Source organism: Paramormyrops kingsleyae, chromosome 12, assembly GCF_048594095.1.
Source record: "Paramormyrops kingsleyae isolate MSU_618 chromosome 12, PKINGS_0.4, whole genome shotgun sequence".
NCBI classification, from domain to species: domain Eukaryota; kingdom Metazoa; phylum Chordata; class Actinopteri; order Osteoglossiformes; family Mormyridae; genus Paramormyrops; species Paramormyrops kingsleyae.
This window is the reverse complement of record NC_132808.1, coordinates 13,591,178-13,610,186: the sequence shown is the minus strand read 5'-3', so window position 1 is coordinate 13,610,186 and position 19,009 is coordinate 13,591,178. Positions and strand designations below refer to the sequence as shown.

General features: G+C 46.0%; 1 long non-coding RNA gene across 1 annotated transcript; it reads right to left on the bottom strand.

Moving 5' to 3' along the window:
* Window positions 1–4,440: 4,440 nt before the first annotated feature.
* Window positions 4,441–5,437, bottom strand: LOC140593518 (uncharacterized). The gene is made up of 3 exons (XR_011993918.1): window positions 5,175–5,437; window positions 4,863–4,974; window positions 4,441–4,713 (listed from the first exon to the last, which is right to left on the bottom strand). It is a non-coding gene; the product is annotated as an uncharacterized lncRNA (long non-coding RNA).
* Between the last annotated feature and the right edge of the window lie 13,572 nt (window positions 5,438–19,009).

The window sequence follows — 19,009 nt, the reverse complement described above, 5'->3', positions numbered from 1 at the left end:
GATTCCACTGGACGTTTGTGAAGATCAGTGTCACTTCTACAGCTAAACTGGGGCCAGCAGAGTCTAACCACAACCTTTTAGAGGAGTTGTGTGACTCGAGGTGTAATGGGTGGGGTTGATGAAAGATTAAATATAATACAGAATCATTGTCAGTTTCACAATGATATGTTGTGCAGTACCAGTCTTTTCCCAAGCATCTTGCAATTATTTTGGTATGGGCCACAGGACGGTGCACTGCACTTACTGAGTGTTAAATGCCAAGTGATCACAGATGCGCATTAATCCCGGATGGTGAAGTACACCGGATTCGCTTCGGTCGATAGGGCAATCCGCGGATCTGCTATGTAGGACTTGGTTTAGAAGGTGGGAAATCCCTACAACGTAATACAATGTCAGCCTTGACAACCGTTTGGACCCGGCAACCTATAACTCCTCAGAGGCTCAGCCGACACTTGCCATATCTGAGCTTGTGAGTGCGTCAGAAGTTAAGCCGGTGATTGCCGTATCTCAGCATGTGCGTGCCTCAGAGGCTGGGCCGGACTTTGCCGTAACCTAGAGTGTGCGCACCTCAGAGGCTGGGCCGGACTTTGCCGTAACTCAGCGTGTGTGCGCCTCAGAGGCTGGGCCGGACTTTGCCGTAACTCAGCGTGTGCGCACCTCAGTGGCTGAGCCGGTCTTTTACCGTAACTCAGTGTGTGCGCGCCTAAGAGGCTGGGCCGGACTTTGCGGACTGTGAGTTAGCGATAGGATGCATCTGTGTCTTGACGCAGCCAGGCCTTGTCGCTGGAATTTGGCTGCAGGTTTCTGGCTGCCTAGTGGGGATGAGGTGTCCCTTTTGATGTAGTGATCAGGTGATTTGGGTCCAGTGGACCTTTGCCTTAGGACACTGGGTGTAACATTGCAGGCTTGCCAGAGCTCAGAGCGATGGGGCCTGCAAAGCCTGCAGCCTTACATAAGCAGGAGTTGACCAACTTTTATTTCACTGCAGGTTACAGTCTGACTGCATACTTTGCATGTGACAAGTAAAAAACCTGATGGAAAATGGGAACATTTTCGTTATTTGAAATTGAAATGATGTGTTTGTCATGTGGACACATCAAAAACAAGCTTTCATTACATTGTGGGGTACATTTTACGTTATATAAAAATACCTGCAACTGGAGTATGTGTGAGAATTTCCCACTTAGAGGTAAGTCTAAGTGTATGTCTGCATTCTCAAGTGGCTCACTGTGTTACGATGCTTCTGATTGGTAAGTTGCCGGTTCAAATCCCTGCGTTGCCAGAATGACTTTATCGTTGGGCCCCCTGGCTGGATGGTTCAAGTAGAAGGCTATGGAAATGATCCCTTTTTCTTCTTATGTTGTTTCCCAATGTATAACCACACTAAAATGTTTAGCTAATGCAGTGCCACAGATTTTCTTATGTGTTTGGTATAAAGCCCCATCAGATCCATGATTTCAATTATGTTTATGAGGAAAAAGTTTAATCCAGTTGTGAAATGAAAACAATGCCTTTTAACCTGTTGCTGGATGTAAATATGTATCCAAATTCTGTACTTAAATACATACAGAATGCATACGTTTATATTATCAGTTCTTACATTGAATGTTTCTCTGTCTTTCCCAGATGCCCACCACCCGGCGCCTCCGCAGGTCGGGAGGAATGTTACTTTGTAAATGAAATGTTTTTAATGATAAACCGGAGTCAGCCACCATAATCTTTCAATATTTATTTAGAACCATGCCTGCAAACAGATTATGTGCAATTTAACAATATTAAAATATAAAATGCAGTAAAAGTATATATGATTTGGAAGATGTCAGGAAATAATGTCAATTGAGAATTAAATAAGAATCTAAAATGAAATAAAGAAAATTGTTCTTCATGTTTTGCCAGGCAGACAGGAGGCATTACTGATTGAGTTGCTGGTTCAGCTCCTTCTTGACCCACTGAACCCAGTGATCCTTGGGATTGACACACAGTTCTTCGCCTTTTTTGGTATAAAGTCTGAAAATTCAAAAAAAAAAAAAATGCGTCTACTTGTTGGATTTCTTCTCCATACATTTCTTTCCTGAACTAAAAATCAGTTCTGTCATAGATATTTTGCATGTAACAATGTTTAAACCACAAAGCAGCAATAGTTCAAAACAATGTTTACATAATTCCAGGTCGACTGCAGTCCCTTCTGGTCTCTTCATATCCAGTTAACAGGTCTATCCTCAGTTTTCCACGAAAGTATCTAAAACAGCACTCCTCTGGTCCATTGGCATCTGGAGAGACACGAAGAACCAAAAATGTATGTACAGTACAGGCTACATACAAAATATATACAGCCACTCTGATGAAAGATGCGCACTGAAAGACTAGTTAGAACTATATTCATATCTCACAATTGGGTCCATAATCTTTATGAATCATTAAAATCTAAGATGCTGACAAAGTCCTGATAAAAGCTGTGAGATGCTGCAGACTTACTGTGAGCCAGAGTGGAGGACAGCAGCACTGTCATCAGGAGGAAGAAGGCAGAGATCTGATGGGGCTTCATGATTCCACTGGACGTTTGTGAAGATCAGCGTTGCTTCTGCAGCTAAACTGAGGCCAGCAGAGTCGAACCACGTCCTTTTACAGGGGTTGTGTGACTCGAGGTGTAATGGGTGGGGTGGATGAAAGATTAAAGATAATATAGAAACGCACGATATACAGATGGGATCAGGTCTACAGTAAAGTCTTAGGCAGTCCAAAGAAATGTTTAAAGCTGTTTATCTGTGTAGCAAGTGTACTTTGGCTTAGAACAAAAAATACAATTTAACATTAGAACATATGCAAATTAAGAGTAACACAATAAAAACTAGTAATAATTTCTTCTGTTTTCTAAAAAGTTACTGATATCTAGTTGGATGGCTAGATGAACGCCGCTTCAGTTCCCAAACCTCTCCTCAGGGGCACCTCAGCCGTTCCATGATTTTGTTAAATTTCAACAGCTCAGTTAAATAATTAAATAAATTGGTTTAAAAACTCAGTCACAGATTGACTAGTTGTATGAGCTGTGCTAGTGGTTCTGAAATGGCTAAGTTGCTTGTATTTTTCCTCTTTCTATGTATTTAGATTGAGGTCCCTTCAATTTACAATTGAGAAAGTACCTTGTTTGCGTCAACATTCAATCCCAGTTGAAGCAAGACTCCCCTCTCTAATTAATTACTGAAAAATGGTCCCATTTTGGTTATGTGAACAAGTTTTTATTACATTGTGGGGGACATTTGGTCCTGACAATGGAATATAAACCTAATCCACATACACACACCCAGACACACTCAACACAGGAAACAACTTTCTGACTTCTTATCAGCCATGTGGTCATGGAGGAGGGAGGGGGGGAGGGAGGGGGGGCATCTCCTGTGCCTTCTGCTGTGTCATCATTGCCAACTGCACTTTATATTTTGTCCTCACTGCCACAGCTGCCTGCAGTTCATGCTTCTTCAGGATTTTTGTCTTCCTTCCATCTGTTGTATGTTTCTGCTTTTTCCCACAGGGTTTAATCCATTCATCACATTAGGAATGTGCTCCTTTTTATACACTATATTACCTGCTGTTGGATTTGTCTCAGAAAGCAGCTGCTTCTTCTGTTATAGGTCTGATGAGTTTGAAGATGAAAGAAGCATCAATGTAGTAAACACTAGGATGTTTATTTGATTTTGTTTGTTTTTTGTGTCGTGCCTCTGTGTTCTGCACCCTTTTGGGCTGTGCATGGTTATGCTGTTTCCATGGGACCTGGTACAGTTAATGTTGGAGTCTTTGGGATTGTAAAATATGCCGGTAGATGTGTAAATACTGTTTTATTAAATAAAGCCCTGGAAATATACAGCTAACTGAAGTGGCTCTGAGTGCTTAATCTTTCCATGCTGAGTCACACATGGCTGCCCTGGTTCCTGTCTCAGGTGCCTGATTCAGGTGTGATAAACAGCAGACTGAGCCCGTGATCAAACCACTGGCTGCTAAGCAGCTCATCATACTGTCATTATGTTTACTTACAGGTGAGTATGCGCCATTCATTTTGTAACCTGTCTTCAAGACGTAAGTGTGTATGGATATTATATAAAAATACCTGCAACTGGACTATGTGTGAGAATTTCCCACTTTTAGTTAAGCCTAAGTGTATGTTTGCATTCTCAAGTGGCTCACTGGATTACGATGCTTCTGATTGGTAAATTGCCGGTTGAAATCCCTGCATTGCCAGTGTGACTTTATTGTTGCCTCCCCCCCCACCCCCCGGCTAATCCCTTAATCTTCTTCTGTTGTTTCCCAATGTATAATCACACTAAAATGTTTGGCTAATGCAGTGCCACAGATTTTCTTATGTGTTTGGTATGAAGCCCTTTACTTTGTAAAGTCAGTTACTTTATAAATGAAATGTTTTTAATGATAAACCAGAGACAGCCACCATAATCTTTAAATATTTATTTAGGACCATGCCTGCAAACAGATTATATGCAATTTAACAATATTAAAATATAAAATGCAGTAAAAGTATATATGATTTGGAAGATGTCAGGAAATAATGTCAATGGAGAATTAAATTAGAATCTAAAATGAATGTTTTGCCAGGCAGACAGGAGGCATTACTGATTGAGGCGCTGATCCAGCTCCTTCTTGACCCACTGAACCCAGTGATCCTTGGGATTGACACACAGTTCTTTGCCTTTTATGGTATAAAGTCTGAAAATGAAAAAAAAAAACATGCATCTACTTGTTGGATTTCTTCTCCATACATTTCTTTCCTGAACTAAAAATCAGTTCTGTCATAGATATTTTGCATGTAACAATGTTTAAACCACAAAGCAGCAATAGTTCAAAACAATGTTTACATAATTCCAAGTTTACTGCAGTCCCTTCTGGTCTCTTCATATCCAGTTAACAGGTCTATGCTCAGTTTTCCAGGAAAGTATCTAAAACAGCACTCCTCTGGTCCATTGGCATCTGGAGAGACACGAAGAACCAAAAATGTATGTACAGGCTACATACAAAATATATACAGCCACTCTGATGAAAGACGCACACTGAAAGACTAGTTAGAACTATATTCATATCTCACAATTGGGTCCATAATCTTTACGAATCATTAAAATCTAAGATGCTGACAAAGTCCTGATAAAAGCTGTGAGATGCTGCAGACTTACTTTGAGCCAGAGTGGAGGACAGCAGCACTGTCACCAGGAGGAAGAAGGCAGAGATCTGATGGGGCTTCATGATTCCACTGGACGTTTGTGAAGATCAGCGTCGCTTCTGCAGCTAAACTGGGGCCAGCAGAGTCTAAGCACGGCCTTTTAGAGTAGTTGTGTGACTCGAGGTGTAATGGGTGTGGTGGATGAAAGATTAAAGATAATATAGAAACGCACGATATACAGATGGGATCAGGTCTATATTAAAAAATATATGCCCAGTATTGTTGGACCAGTGCAAAATGATAACAGTACCACATATGAAAGAGGTGTAAATAGCACAAAGAACATGTGACTGAAGCCATGCATTCTATTGCACATCGGCGAGGAGGAGGTAGAACCAAGAGCTGGGGGCAGTGAAACGGAACAGTCCTGCTGCAGCTGTGGGGATAATGCAGTTTCTAAGCCTTCTTGTGCAGATGCGGATGCACCTGTAGCATTTTCCCGATGGCAAGAGTTTGAATAAGCAGCATTAGCGGTGGGATGAGTCTTTGGTGATGCTGAGGACTTTCTTTTAGAAGCAGCTTGCATTGAATTACTCCAGTTTTGACAGCTTCACAATGACATGTTGTGCAGTTCCTGTCTGTTGCCAAGCGTTTTGCAATTATTTTGGTACGGGGAGCAGGGTGGGGGGGGGGGGGGGGGGGGGGAGGGGTGTTCATCAGCAACAACTATGAGTCTGTATAGAGAGTGGAGGCCAAACACCTAGTGGACTGTTGTCGGGACCAAAATCTGCCTCAACATCAAGAAGACAAAAGAGATGGCTGTTGACTTCAGGAAGAGGCATGCTTCTCGCTCTCTCTTGATCATCAACCGCTCCACAGTTGAGGCAGTCGGCAGTGTGAGGTTCCTGGCAGTATACATGGCTGACAGCTTCTCCTGGACCCTCCACACCGCCTCCATCACAAACAAAGCTCAGCAGCATCTCCATGTTCTACAGAGGCTGCGGAAGGCCAGCATCCCCCCTTATATCCTCCCACATTCTTTATCAAAGTGAGCAAAGAAGTCATTGAGTTTGTCGGGCACCTTGGTGTCCCTTTGGATGAGGATGGAGAGCTGTTGCATTTGTCCTAATGTTATCCTCAATAAGCAGATCATATTTGTATTTTGCCTGCTTCATGCCTTTTATAATGTTGCCCTGGCATCTCTCTAGGCTTGTGTGTTGGCTGATCTGAAGGCTGCATCCTGTGTTTTGAGGAGTCTCCACAAATCACTGTTACACCATAGTTTTTGGTTGTTTGAAGGCTTTCTTATTTTTAAATCAATAGTGCAGAAATTCATGTAGGTTAAACCAGTACAAGTGTATTTATCAAGATCAGTGCCCACTGCAAAGATATCTCCATGCTGTGCTGTCAAAACAGTGTTGGAGTTTTTTGGTTGCTGGTTTAGTTCTACAGATCAAGGGTTTACAAGTGGGGATGAAAGACCTCAGAGACCTAGATGGGTGTTGCTTTGTATGCATTTGGGACATTTGTATAAGCTTGATCCAGTGTGTTGTTTCGTCCCGGAGGGGCGTGGCTGAGACGACAATGGGGTTTCCTCATTGCTATCCGTGACAGTTAGGATTTTCATATTTCTGTAGTTCCCCTTCAGTCTCACACATCCTCTGTGATCATTTAGTAAAACATCCAGCTGTGCAGACGAGTTCCTGAGCAGCCAGTACTGTGGTGGTTACGGGTGCCGTCATGCCACCTGAAGTTTGCCAGCTGAAGGATTAAGGAATCAGCAACAACAGCAAGATTCATTTTCCATGTTCAATTCAAATATGATTCAAATATGATTTTGAGTATGTGATTAAATTAACCCAGAAAATAATAAAATTTACATTATCAGTAACCTTAGCTAGCAATAAACCTAGCATAATGTGTGTTGTAAGGACCAACATCGAGACGCACTAGGTGATAACCCCTGCAAACTAATGGTTTCAAACCTGAAGCCTCGTGGTTTCAGATACTCTTGTTCAGATACTGTTTTTCAGAGGCAGGCAACAGATAGACCTGCTATAATCTCTTCACTCACTCAGCGGAGCTGAAATTCTCAGCAGCTCAGAGCCATTACTTACACATCACAAGTGTTGTGCTCGCGGGGAAAGGTGAGGCAGGAAGGCGAGAATCCACCGGTAAACGGGTTTATTGAGAAGACACGGGACAGACGGCGACTAAACATCAATGACGGATCTGGGGAATACTGACTCGGACGTGGACTAAATACACGGAACAAGTTGAACATAACAGGCAACAGGTGAATACAATCGGGAATTAACACGAGGTAACGAGGGGGGCGTGACACACAGGATGATCGGACGAGCCGGGCGTGACAGAACCACCCCCCCCAAAGGCGCCCCAGGGGAGGCGATGGACGAGACGAGGCCAGGGAAACAGGACCTGGAAAACAAGAGCAAAAAACATCAATGAGACACAGGGAACAGAACAGAAACATAGAACAAGCACAGGGACAGGAAGTAGGACAAGACCTGACACAAAACAGGGAACGCAGACAAGCAGACCAGGAAAGGAGACAAGGAGGGCACACCGACAGGCGGAACAAAAGGGCCAGGAGTGAACGAAGGAACCAGAGGGGGACGAGGAGCAGAGACAGGAGGGACAAAGGGACGAGGAGCATACAAGGGAGGCTAGACAGGAACGGACGGGGGACAAAGGGGAGCCCGAGGGAGCCAAGGCAGGCGGCGGCCGGAAGGGCCGCAGGTGACAGGGAGGCAGGAGCAGGAAGGGACCACGCAGGGGGCAAGGAGACAGGTCGAGGGACAGACGAAGGGGACAAGGAGGGAGTCGGAGGGGGCACCAGCGAAGGAAAGGAAGAGGGGGAGGCCCCAGCAGGCGACGGGGCACCCAGAGCTGGGAAGGCGCCGTTCAATGACATGCCGGAGCAGGGGGACCCGCAGGCGACCGACGAGGCGTCGGAGGGGGACCCGCAGGCGACGGCCGACCCGGAGCTGCAGGACCCGCAGGCGCACCCCGAGCCCCAGCCAAGGCAAGTGAGGGCAAGCCAGGGGGCAGGGCGGGCGGGGCCCTGGCCTTGCGCTTGTGTCCCCTTCCCATACGGGACACTGAAAGGCGGGGTCTTCGTGGGTGCTGGCCTCGCTGGGGCAAGGGTAAAGGAGTCAGTAGGGAAATCTCCGAGGGGTCCCACTCGAGCTCCTCCTCCAAGGAGGAAGGAGCGGTGGGCAGATTGTCTGGGACCTCCTCGGGGACTAGGACTAGGGCTGGGGACTGGGCCAGCAAGGGCGGGGCCTGGACAACATGCGCAGGCAGCGCCTGAGCAGGAGCCAGGGCCTTGGGCGAAGCAGGAGGCGGAGGCCTAGGAGCCTCAGGCGGAGCAGGGTCGGGCGGAGCAGAGAAAGTGGGCGTAGGGACCTCAGGCGCAGCTGTAGGCGGAGGGTGAACCGGCGGGTGGGCTGTGGACGTAGTGGTGGCATCAGGCAGGCGGGCTGCGGGCATAGCCGGGACCTTGGCCACAGGGGCCGGAGCGTCCACCGCTGGGACAGGCAGGACGGGCGGAGCGGCGGCAGCAGGCACCGCCGACTCGTGGCCAGCAGGGGGTGCCACAGTAGGCACCGCCGACTCGTGGCCAGCAGGGGGTGCCACAGCAGGGGCCTTGTGCGCAGCCGGAGGTGCAGCACAGACAGGCAAGCTTGGCAGGATGAGCAGGACGAGCACCCGCCTACCTAGCTGAATTACTTCAAGTTTACAGGCTGCATTGTTCACTCAGATCACATAACGCAGGTTTCCTTGTCATTCCACATATAAATAAGTGACAGCTGGCGGTAAAGGCTTCTGTTACAGGCCCCCTGTATTGTGAAATGGTCTGCCAGTATTTGTTTAGGATGCCAAATTGGGCTCAGTTTTTAAATGTTGTCTGAAGACCTATTATTTCAGCATAGCTTGCCCACACCTTAACACAGGACATGCTACTTCAGTCACCTGGTGTGACATGGCGTGACATCTTGGAAGTGGTTTACAAACTGTGACATTGTGGGTACAACTTATGATCTGTGATCTTGTAGGCCATACTGCTCTCTATATTCGTTCTATGAAGTGTTTTTTCCCCTTTTCTATACACTTAGATTTATGTCCCTTTAGTTTACAATTTTGGAAACTACCTTGTTTGCATCAACATTCAATCCCAGTTGCATTCCCTTTGGGTCTGCGTGTGACTATGGTATTTCCAAGGGACCCGGTACAGTTAATGTTGGAGACTTTGGGATTGTAAAATATGCCGGTAGATGTGTAAATACTGTTTTATTAAATAAAGCCCTGTAAATATACAGCTAACTGACCACCAGCGTGAACGAGCGGGTCTTTGTACAGCGCCGTTGGCTGCAGGACCGGACGGCTGTTTGTCTATGCTGGACTACCCCCACCTCCCCATTCCCCTCCCCTGTTGCAAGTCTCGACTTTAGTGTTGTGAGATGTGGTGACTATGTGCTTATTGCTGAGGTGTTTTTTTTCTGTTCCTATATTGTACTCCCTACTGGAGTACAGTCTGGGGGCTGTTTTTTTTTTTATTCACCTCCACTCTCCTCGCGTAATCTTGTTTCTCTGAGTTTTCCTATAGTCCCCTGTCTTCCTGACCTGTCTACCCACCATAATGTTTGTGTATGTGATGTTTGTATATGTATGGTCAAGTTGATGGCCAGTTTTTTTGCTGGTACTTGTGACTAGTGACATGGTATATTGCAACAGCAATAAAGGGTTTCATCAATCAACCAATCAATCAACTGAAGTGGCTCTGACTGCTTAATCTTTCCATGCTGAGTCACACATGGCTGCCCTGGTTCCTGTCTCAGGTGCCTGATTCAGGTGTGATAAACAGCAGACTGAGCCTGTGATCAAACCACTTTTAGTTAAGCCTAAGTGTATGTATAATCACACTAAAATGTTTAGCTAATGCAGTGCCACAGATTTAATTTTCTTATGTGTTTGGTATGAAGCCCCATCAGATCCATGATTTCAATTATGTTTAAACCAGTATAACAAAAAGTTACAATCCAGTTGTGAAATGAAAACAATGCCTTGCATCCTGTTGCTGGATGTAAATATGTATCCATATTCTGTACTTACATACTTACAGAACGTATACATTTATATTACCAATTTGTATATTGAATGTTTCTGTCTTTCCCAGATGCCCACCACCCGGAGCCTCCGGAGGTCGGGAGGAATGTTACTTTGTAAATGAAATGTTTTAAACGATAAACCGGAGTCAGCCACCATAATCTTTCAATATTTATTTGGTAACATGCCTGCAAACAGATTATGTGCAAATAAAATTAAAAAAAACGAACAGTAAAAAAATGAAAAACTAACAATATTAAAATATAAAATGCAATAAAAGTTTAAACGATTTGGAAGGTGTCAGGAAATAATGTTAATGGAGATTTAAATTACAAGATAAAATGAAATAAAGAAAATTGTTCTTCATGTTTCGCCAGGCAGACAGGAGGCATTACTGATTGAGGCGCTGATCCAGCTCCTTCTTGACCCACTGAACCCAGTGATCCTCGGGATTGGCACATTTTTTTTTGCCTTTTTGGATAATAAGTCTGAAAATTAAAAAAAAAATAAAATAAATCATCTACTTGTTGGATTTCTTCTCCATACATTTTTTTCCTGAACTTAAAATCAGTTCTGTCATAGACATTTTGCATGCAACAACATTTAAACCACAAAGCAGTAATAGTTCAAAACAATATTTACATAATTCCAGGTTTACTGCAGTCCCCTCTGGTCTCTTCATATCCAGTTAACAGGTCTATGCTCAGTTTTCCACGAAAGTATCTAAAACAGCACTCCTCTGGTCCATTGGCATCTGGAGAGACATGAAGAACCAAAAATGTATGTACAGGCTACATACAAAATATATACAGCCACTCTGATGAAAGATGCACACTGAAAGACTAGTTAGAACTATATTCATATCTCACAATTGGGTCCATAATCTTTATAAATCATTCTAAATAAAATACTGACAAAGTCCTGATGAAAGCTGTGAGATGCTGCAGACTTACTTTGAGCCAGAGTGGAGGACAGCAGCACTGTCATCAGGAGGAAGAAGGCAGAGATCTGATGGGACTTCATGATTCCACTGGATGTTTCTGAAGATCAGTGTTGCAGCAACAGTTAAACTGGGGCCAGCAGAGTCTAACCACAACCTTTCAGAGGGGTCATGTGTCTGAGGTGTAATGGGTGTGGTGGAAGAAAGATTAAAGATAATATAGAAACGCACAATATACAGATGGGACCAGATCTATATTCAAAAATATATGCCCAGTATTGTTGGACCAGTGCAAAATGATAACAGTACCACATATGAAAGAGGTGTAAATAGCACAAAGAACATGTGACTGAAGCCATGCATTCTATTGCACATCGGCGAGGAGGAGGTAGAACCAAGAGCTGGGGGCAGTGAAACAGAACAGTCCTGCTGCAGCTGTGGGGATAATGCAGTTTCTAAGCCTTCTTGTGCAGATACGGATGCACCTGTAGCATTTTCCCGATGGCAAGAGTTTGAATAAGCAGCATTAGCGGTGGGATGAGTCTTTGGTGATGCTGAGGACTTTCTTTTAGAAGCAGCTTGCATTGAATTACTCCAGGTTTGACAGCTTCACAATGACATGTTGTGCAGTTCCAAGCATTTTGCAATTATTTCGGCATGGGCAGCAGGGCGGTGGACTGCATTTACTCAGTGATAAATGCTAAGCGATCACAGATGCACAGATGAGAAAGCAATGGGGGGATGGAGCTCATCAGCAACAACGATGAGTCTGTATACACGCCAGGTCAGGTTGGGGAGCATGCAGCGCATTGCCGCATCCACCACACAGCAAAACTCCTTGGGATCCCGCCCTGCGACCCTCCAGGCAGATACACGGTCCTGTGCCATCCTCCGGAAATGATCATCCATCTGCCGCAGCCAGGTGTTACGTGGGTGTCCCCTCGGCCCGGTCCAGCTGCTTGGGTCCTCAGCAATGAGGATTCTGCGAGCCGGATCACCCTCAGGGAAACGCGTCACATGGCCGCAGTGCCGTAACTGACGCTCCCTCACAATGCAGGTAATGTGCCTCATTCGGGACTCATCTAGCAAGCGCTCATTCGACACAAAGTCAAGCCAGCGGTACCCAAGGATTCTCCAAAGAGACACAGTGCTGATGGAGTCCAGTCTTCATCTCAGCTCGCTGGATAGCATCCATGTCTCACAGCCATACAGCAAGACAGGGAGCACCAGGACTCTAAAGACTTGGATCTTCGTCCTCTTGCAAAGATATCAGGAGATATCATCTTGCCAGAGAGACAAGATGTTCCACGTGCCGACCCGGATGGGTCGCCTCAAACTGGGACCCAATTGCTGCCATGCAGCAGATGACGCCTCAGCACCACACCAGCCCTGATCCCCAACAGGCCTGACCCTATTAGCTCTCCGACGGTTTCGGCTCGTCTGGGGACGGGGCTCCCGAAGGCTTTCCCCCATCCCCTTCATGGTGCATGCAGCCTTCCTGCACTCCCGCGGAGAGAAGTTGAGTATCGTGCTTGTTTGAATCGAGCAGTTATGAGTTGTTTTACAGTGGCTGCAGTGCCAATCCCACCACCAATCGCCAAAAATTGTCTCCCTGCAAGTTGGAAGTTTGGAAAACCTGCATGTGAAAGAGTCCTATGATGTACAATATGCTTTTGTGATTCACCATAATCTCTTCGTTGTAAGCATAAGCGGTTGGCATTGAATTCCTCCAGTTTTGACAGTTTCACAATAATTTCTTGTGCAGTACCAGTCTTTTGCCAAGCATTTTGCAATTATTTCGGTACGGGCAGCAGGGCGGTGGCTGTTCAGGGAAATGACTACATGTTTCTTTGGTACCTGTACAATGGTTGTTGATTTAAGGAAGGTCTGGACCACTGACAGAGACAGTGAAAGGCTAAATATATTGGTAAAGGCACCTGCTAGATCATCAGCACAGGCTGTGAGTACATGTCCAGACATTTCCTTCCAACCCCACCGCTTTGCTAGCACTCGGCCTGTGAAGGGTGTACCTTAGTTGTTTGGTCTGGAGGACACACGCCTGCTCACCCTCAGATGGTGAGGTTCTGATAGCAGGCTCACTGTTTTCTATATGAAATGAGCAAATCAGTCAGGCAGTGAGGTGTCCCTTTAGGGTGCAGGGCTGCTGCATCTGTAGTCTGTGATAGACTTAGCAGCTTGCCATGGGCAGCAGAGGTTGTTGATCCTGATGTGGTTCTCTAGACATACACTATATTGCCAAAAGAATTGGGACACCTGCCTTTACACACATGAACTTTAATGACATCCCGTTCTTAATACATAGGGTTTAATATGGAGTTGGCCCATCCTTTGCAGCTATAACAGCTTCAACTCTTCTGGGAAGGCTGGAAGGGTCCATCCCCAAACTGTTCCCACAAAGTCGGGAGCATGAAATCGTCCAAAATGGCTTTAAATGCTGCACCATTAAAAGTTCCTTTCACTGGAACTAAAGGCCTATGCCCAACCCCTGAAAAACAACCCCACACCATAACCCCCCTCCACCAAACTTTACACTTGGCACAATGGAGTACCGTTCTCTTGGCAACTGCCAATTCCAGACTCGTCCATTGGATTGCCTGACAAAGAAATGTGATTCATCACTCCAGAGAACACTGTGATGCCATTTTTATTAGCCCACTGGTAACCAGGACATGGAGCTATGTGCACCGGTGTAATACCTGCACTGTCCCGAAGAGCCCAAGCCGCTAGCCCTGAGTGCTGATGCAGCAGGGATGCCTATGGAGAGAGCTGGGGTGGTTGTCCACAATGACACTGGGAACTGCTACATACTTGTGGTCATGGATTATTTCACCAAAGCCTACGTGGTTCCCAACCAGACTGTAGTATCCAATGCCAAAAAACTCTTCAAGGACTTGCTGCTGTTTTGGTGTCCTGGATGAACTGCACTGTGACCAGTGGTGGAACTATGAGATGCAGGTGTTTGGTGAAGTCTGAAAGTATTATGAGCTGGTCTGGCGACAGCGAGGTGCAGCAACCCTCTTCTGACAGAAAATGCTTATGACACATGCAACCATGGGCAGGACTTCAGCCTCAGGGACCCAGTTTGGGTGTACTGCCCCATCCACAAGAAGGGGTGGTTACCCAAGCTGGGCAGTCACTGGAGGGGACCAAGGGAGGTTCTTGAGCACCAACATGTACGTCCCCAAGGTAGAGACACAAGTTCAGGCAGCTCTAATGCAGGCCAGACAGAGGGACCGCTGGTCCCACTGCACACAGGACAAATGGTACGAGTGCAAACATGCAGAGGATACGACAGATTAGTGACAGTACTTGGAAGAGTGCGGCAGCCTAACAGTTACCAGGTCCGGGATGGAGATGCTACGTATGTGAGGAACAGGCACTACCTCCTCCCAACACCTGAGAGTTTCTTCCCTCCTGCTGTCACTGGATCTTCGTTGACCATTTCAGAGCCTCCACCAGACACAAGGGCTGACATTGTTGAGCCAGCAGTGGCACAGGCAGACGAACCTGTGGTCATCACACGCTCGGGGACAGTATTGAAACCCATCCCAAGATACAAGGACTACATGGCTTAGTCTTGAACCGTTACACGCAAACATGTGCTCAAGTTGTTAACTGTTGTATTCTATGAATTGTATTTTTGTGACATATAGGTGTTTCTATTCCTCCGCTTGGGGTTTTCCTAGTTCTGTTGGCATGTTGACATATTTGTCCCTTCTTACATTTGTTAGGAGTTTATGCACAAAGCACCCCATGTTATTCAGTCTTCAACAAGGAGGATGTAGATTGGTTACTCTTACCACGACAACCATCCCTGTTTAGGATATGACATCAGTGGCTAGAGAAGGCTGGGATACTGGAGCTAAAAGAACAAGGTGCATATACTGAATAAAGTAACCAGACTAGGTGTTACACAGCACGTGAGTGTCTGTGGTTAGTGTGTGCACATCTATAGGTGGTCAATCTTATCCGCAAATAGCCAGTGTGTACAGTATGCTGGTTTTTGGGATAAACTTTAGGTCAACTGTTCAAACCCAGGTGTGAGAACTCTTCAATCAGTCCTCTAGTTAGTAATCTAATTGGGGAGTTGCAGCAAAAACCCACATACACACCAGCACTTTCTGGATAAGATTGGTCATCCCTGCTTAAATTGGTCACCCCATGAAAGATGCACACTCGGGTCCAAAACCTTGTTCTTGCATCAAAGAAATTTAAGTTCTAAGAATCGTAAGTCCTGGATGTAAATCGAAGTCCTGATAAAGCTGTGAGATGCTAAAGACTAACTTTGAACCAGAGTGGGGAACAGCAGCACTGTCGTCGGGAGGAAGAAGGCAGAGATCTGATGGATTTGTTTCCATTGGATATTGCGAAGATCAGCTTCACATCTACAGGTAAACTGAGGCCAGCAGAGTCTAACCAGAAACTGTTAGAGGGGTTATGTGACTAGAGGTGGGGCAGATGAAAGCTAAAAGATTAAAGATAATGTAGTTTAAGAATCTCCTCGCCTCGCTCCTCGATCTTAAGGAGCACAGTGATGTCTGTGTCTGCCAGGTAATATACACTCACCCAAAGGATTATTAGGAACACCTGTTCAATTTCTCATTAATGCAATTATCTAATCAACCAATCACATGGCAGTTGCTTCAATGCATTTAGGGGTGTGGTCCTGGTCAAGACAATCTCCTGAACTCCAAACTCAAAGCGAAAATGCCTTGTTGATGCTAGAGGTCAGAGGAGAATGGACCGACTGATTCAAGCTGATAGAAGAGCAACTTTGACTGAAATAACCACTCGTTACAACCGAGGTATGCAGCAAAGCATTTGTGAAGCCACAACACACACAACCTTGAGGTGGATGGGCTACAACTGCAGAAGACCCCACCGGGTACCACTCATCTCCCCTACAAATAGGAAAAAGAGGCTACAATTTGCACGAGCTCACCAAAATTGGACAGTTGAAGACTGGAAAAATGTTGCCTGGTCTGATGAGTCTCGATTTCTGTTGAGACATTCAAATGGTAGAGTCAGAATTTGGCGTAAACAGAATGAGAACATGGATCCATCATGCCTTGTTACCACTGTGCAGGCTGGTGGTGGTGGTGTAATGGTGTGGGGGATGTTTTCTTGGCACACTTTAGGCCCCTTAGTGCCAATTGGGCATCGTTTAAATGCCACGGCCTACCTGAGCATTGTTTCTGACCATGTCCATCCCTTTATGACCACCATGTACCCATCCTCTGATGGCTACTTCCAGCAGGATAATGCACCATGTCACAAAGCTCGAATCATTTCAAATTGGTTTCTTGAACATGACAATGAGTTCACTGTACTAAAATGGCCCCCACAGTCACCAGATCTCAACCCAATAGAGCATCTTTGGGATGTGGTGGAACGGGAGCTTCGTGCCCTGGATGTGCATCCCACAAATCTCCATCAACTGCAAGATGCTATCCTATCAATATGGGCCAACATTTCTAAAGAATGCTTTCAGCACCTTCTTGAATCAATGCCACGTAGAATTAAGGCAGTTCTGAAGGCGAAAGGGGGTCAAACACCGTATTAGTATGGTGTTCCTAATAATCCTTTAGGTGAGTGTATGTATTTATATAAAGGAGCACATTCATAAGGTGGTGTCTGTGTCTGCTGAGAAGGGGCTGGCGGAGGGGCTGCGCATCCTCGACTTCGAGTAGCTGAAGCTGGAGAACCAGACGTACAGCGTTAAATAAGTGTAAATACAGTCTTATTAAATAAAGCCCTGTAAATATACACTCACCTAAAGGATTATTACTAGTGGCTGGAGAATTGTGAGCAGGGTTAGCGGCCATCAGAAAGCCATGTGGAATGGCAGTGGTGGCCACCAGGCAGCAATGGCGCAGTGGAGGTCAAGAAGGGCACCAGCAACATCGCAGTGGGCACAGGTGAGGAGCCCTGCAGAGGTAAGGTGTGCACCACCGTGGGGCCCAGAGACGCAGCAGACCTCTTCTCGTGTGACCTCACTGCACCCCTCCTATGACAGCATCCTACCGGAGAGTCTCCAGAAGGACAACAGAGGCCACTAGCCACAGGTGGGTCCACAACCACCGAAACACTGGTCACAGATAAGGCGGCCGCAGGGAAGCAGGTAGAGGCCAGCAAGGAACTATGAGATACATTTATGAGATCAGGTCAGGTCAGGTTTTGGAGCATGCGCTGATGCAGTGCATTGCCTCACCCATCACATGGCGAAACTATTCGAGATCCCAGCTGGCAACTCCCCGGGCAGACACACGATCCAGTCCCACCCTCCACAAATTGCCATCCATCTGCCCCAGCCAGGTGTTATATGGGTGTCCCCTGGGCCTGGTCCTGCTGCTTGGTTCCTCCTTTTCACACACGACTCACCGTGAGTCAGACCAATCATCGCTGGAACCATTATAGTTCGAACCACGGTAGTTAAAAACTAACGTGGTTCAAACTACTGTGGTACGACGGTTTTGGGAAACAGTTGTACTTCGGATGTTGGTTAGTTTGAACTACCATAGTACGATGCATTGTTAATACTAACTTCCGTCGTTGTTTGGGAAACACACCCCTGAATGGTAAAAAAGCCTATTTATTATACCAGTTTCTAAGCAAATGTCATGTTCTGCCCTGACTGACAGTCTCCTCCGTGGCATGACTCTGACAAGCCACGTCTGGTGCCCGTTAGCCTCATCTCTTGTTCCTACCCTCATGTTGACCACAACCCAGCTGGCTCTTGTTTGCTTCCTAGTTGTTTCTGTATTTAAGAGCTTCCCAGTATGGTGGTTTCCAGTTATCTATGCCCTAGTCTCCCTTTGGTCCCCTGTGGTCCTGTTTTGTTTCCAGTTCTGTCCAGTTCATTTAATAAACTCTCAGTCGTCCCTCTAGCACTGGTCAAGGGGCCCCGCTCGCCTCAAGGGGCCCCGGCCTCGCCTCCTCCTGATGTCCCCTTGTCGACCGCCACATCAGATCCTGATGTTGCGCCGGCACCTGCTTCATTTCCTGTTGTGGCGCTGGCGTCCATGCCATCCTCTGCAGGATACTCGGCCACTGTCGGCCCTGCACCCGACTTCCTGGCTGCCACCTGCCCTGAGAGGGTGGACCCAGAAGACACCATACTAGAGGACTTGAAGTGGAATCTTCTAGGTCTTGCCCTGGTCTTGTTCATCCAGGATTCATGCCTCCCCTGTCCCAAGTCGCAGTGCAGCCTTCACTGTCAGTGGGGACAGTGATGATCATTTAAATGAAATATTTATGTACTGAATATTGTTACAAATTACCCTCCATAGTAGCCTTAACATGACATACCATAAACAGAAGTGAGAGTCATGTGATGACTAGTTAATCAGCAACACATGTGTGTCGGAGTCATGTCAGCTGTGTGTAAATACATTATGCTCTTCACATTTGTTAGGGTTTGGGGTGCAATATCCGCATGAATGTGAAAATTCATTAATAATATTCAGCCCCCTTTAACCTTAACCTATAACATGCAGTCTGCAAGTTACGTTAGCAACTTACGTAGTGCGATGCATCGATAAACGATGCAGGTGTTTCCCAAAACCATAGTTCGAACGAACATTCGCAAACACTGTCGTTAAGTTTCTCATTATGTCTCTCAAGCTGTAGTTAGAAGCTTAGTGACAGGTAAATACATCAGCGATGGTGGAAAATGTAGTCTACGAAGGGTAGTCACCGTGTAAGTAAGGTGAAAATATTAAATAATCTAGCTATACGAACATCTATAATATCAATGC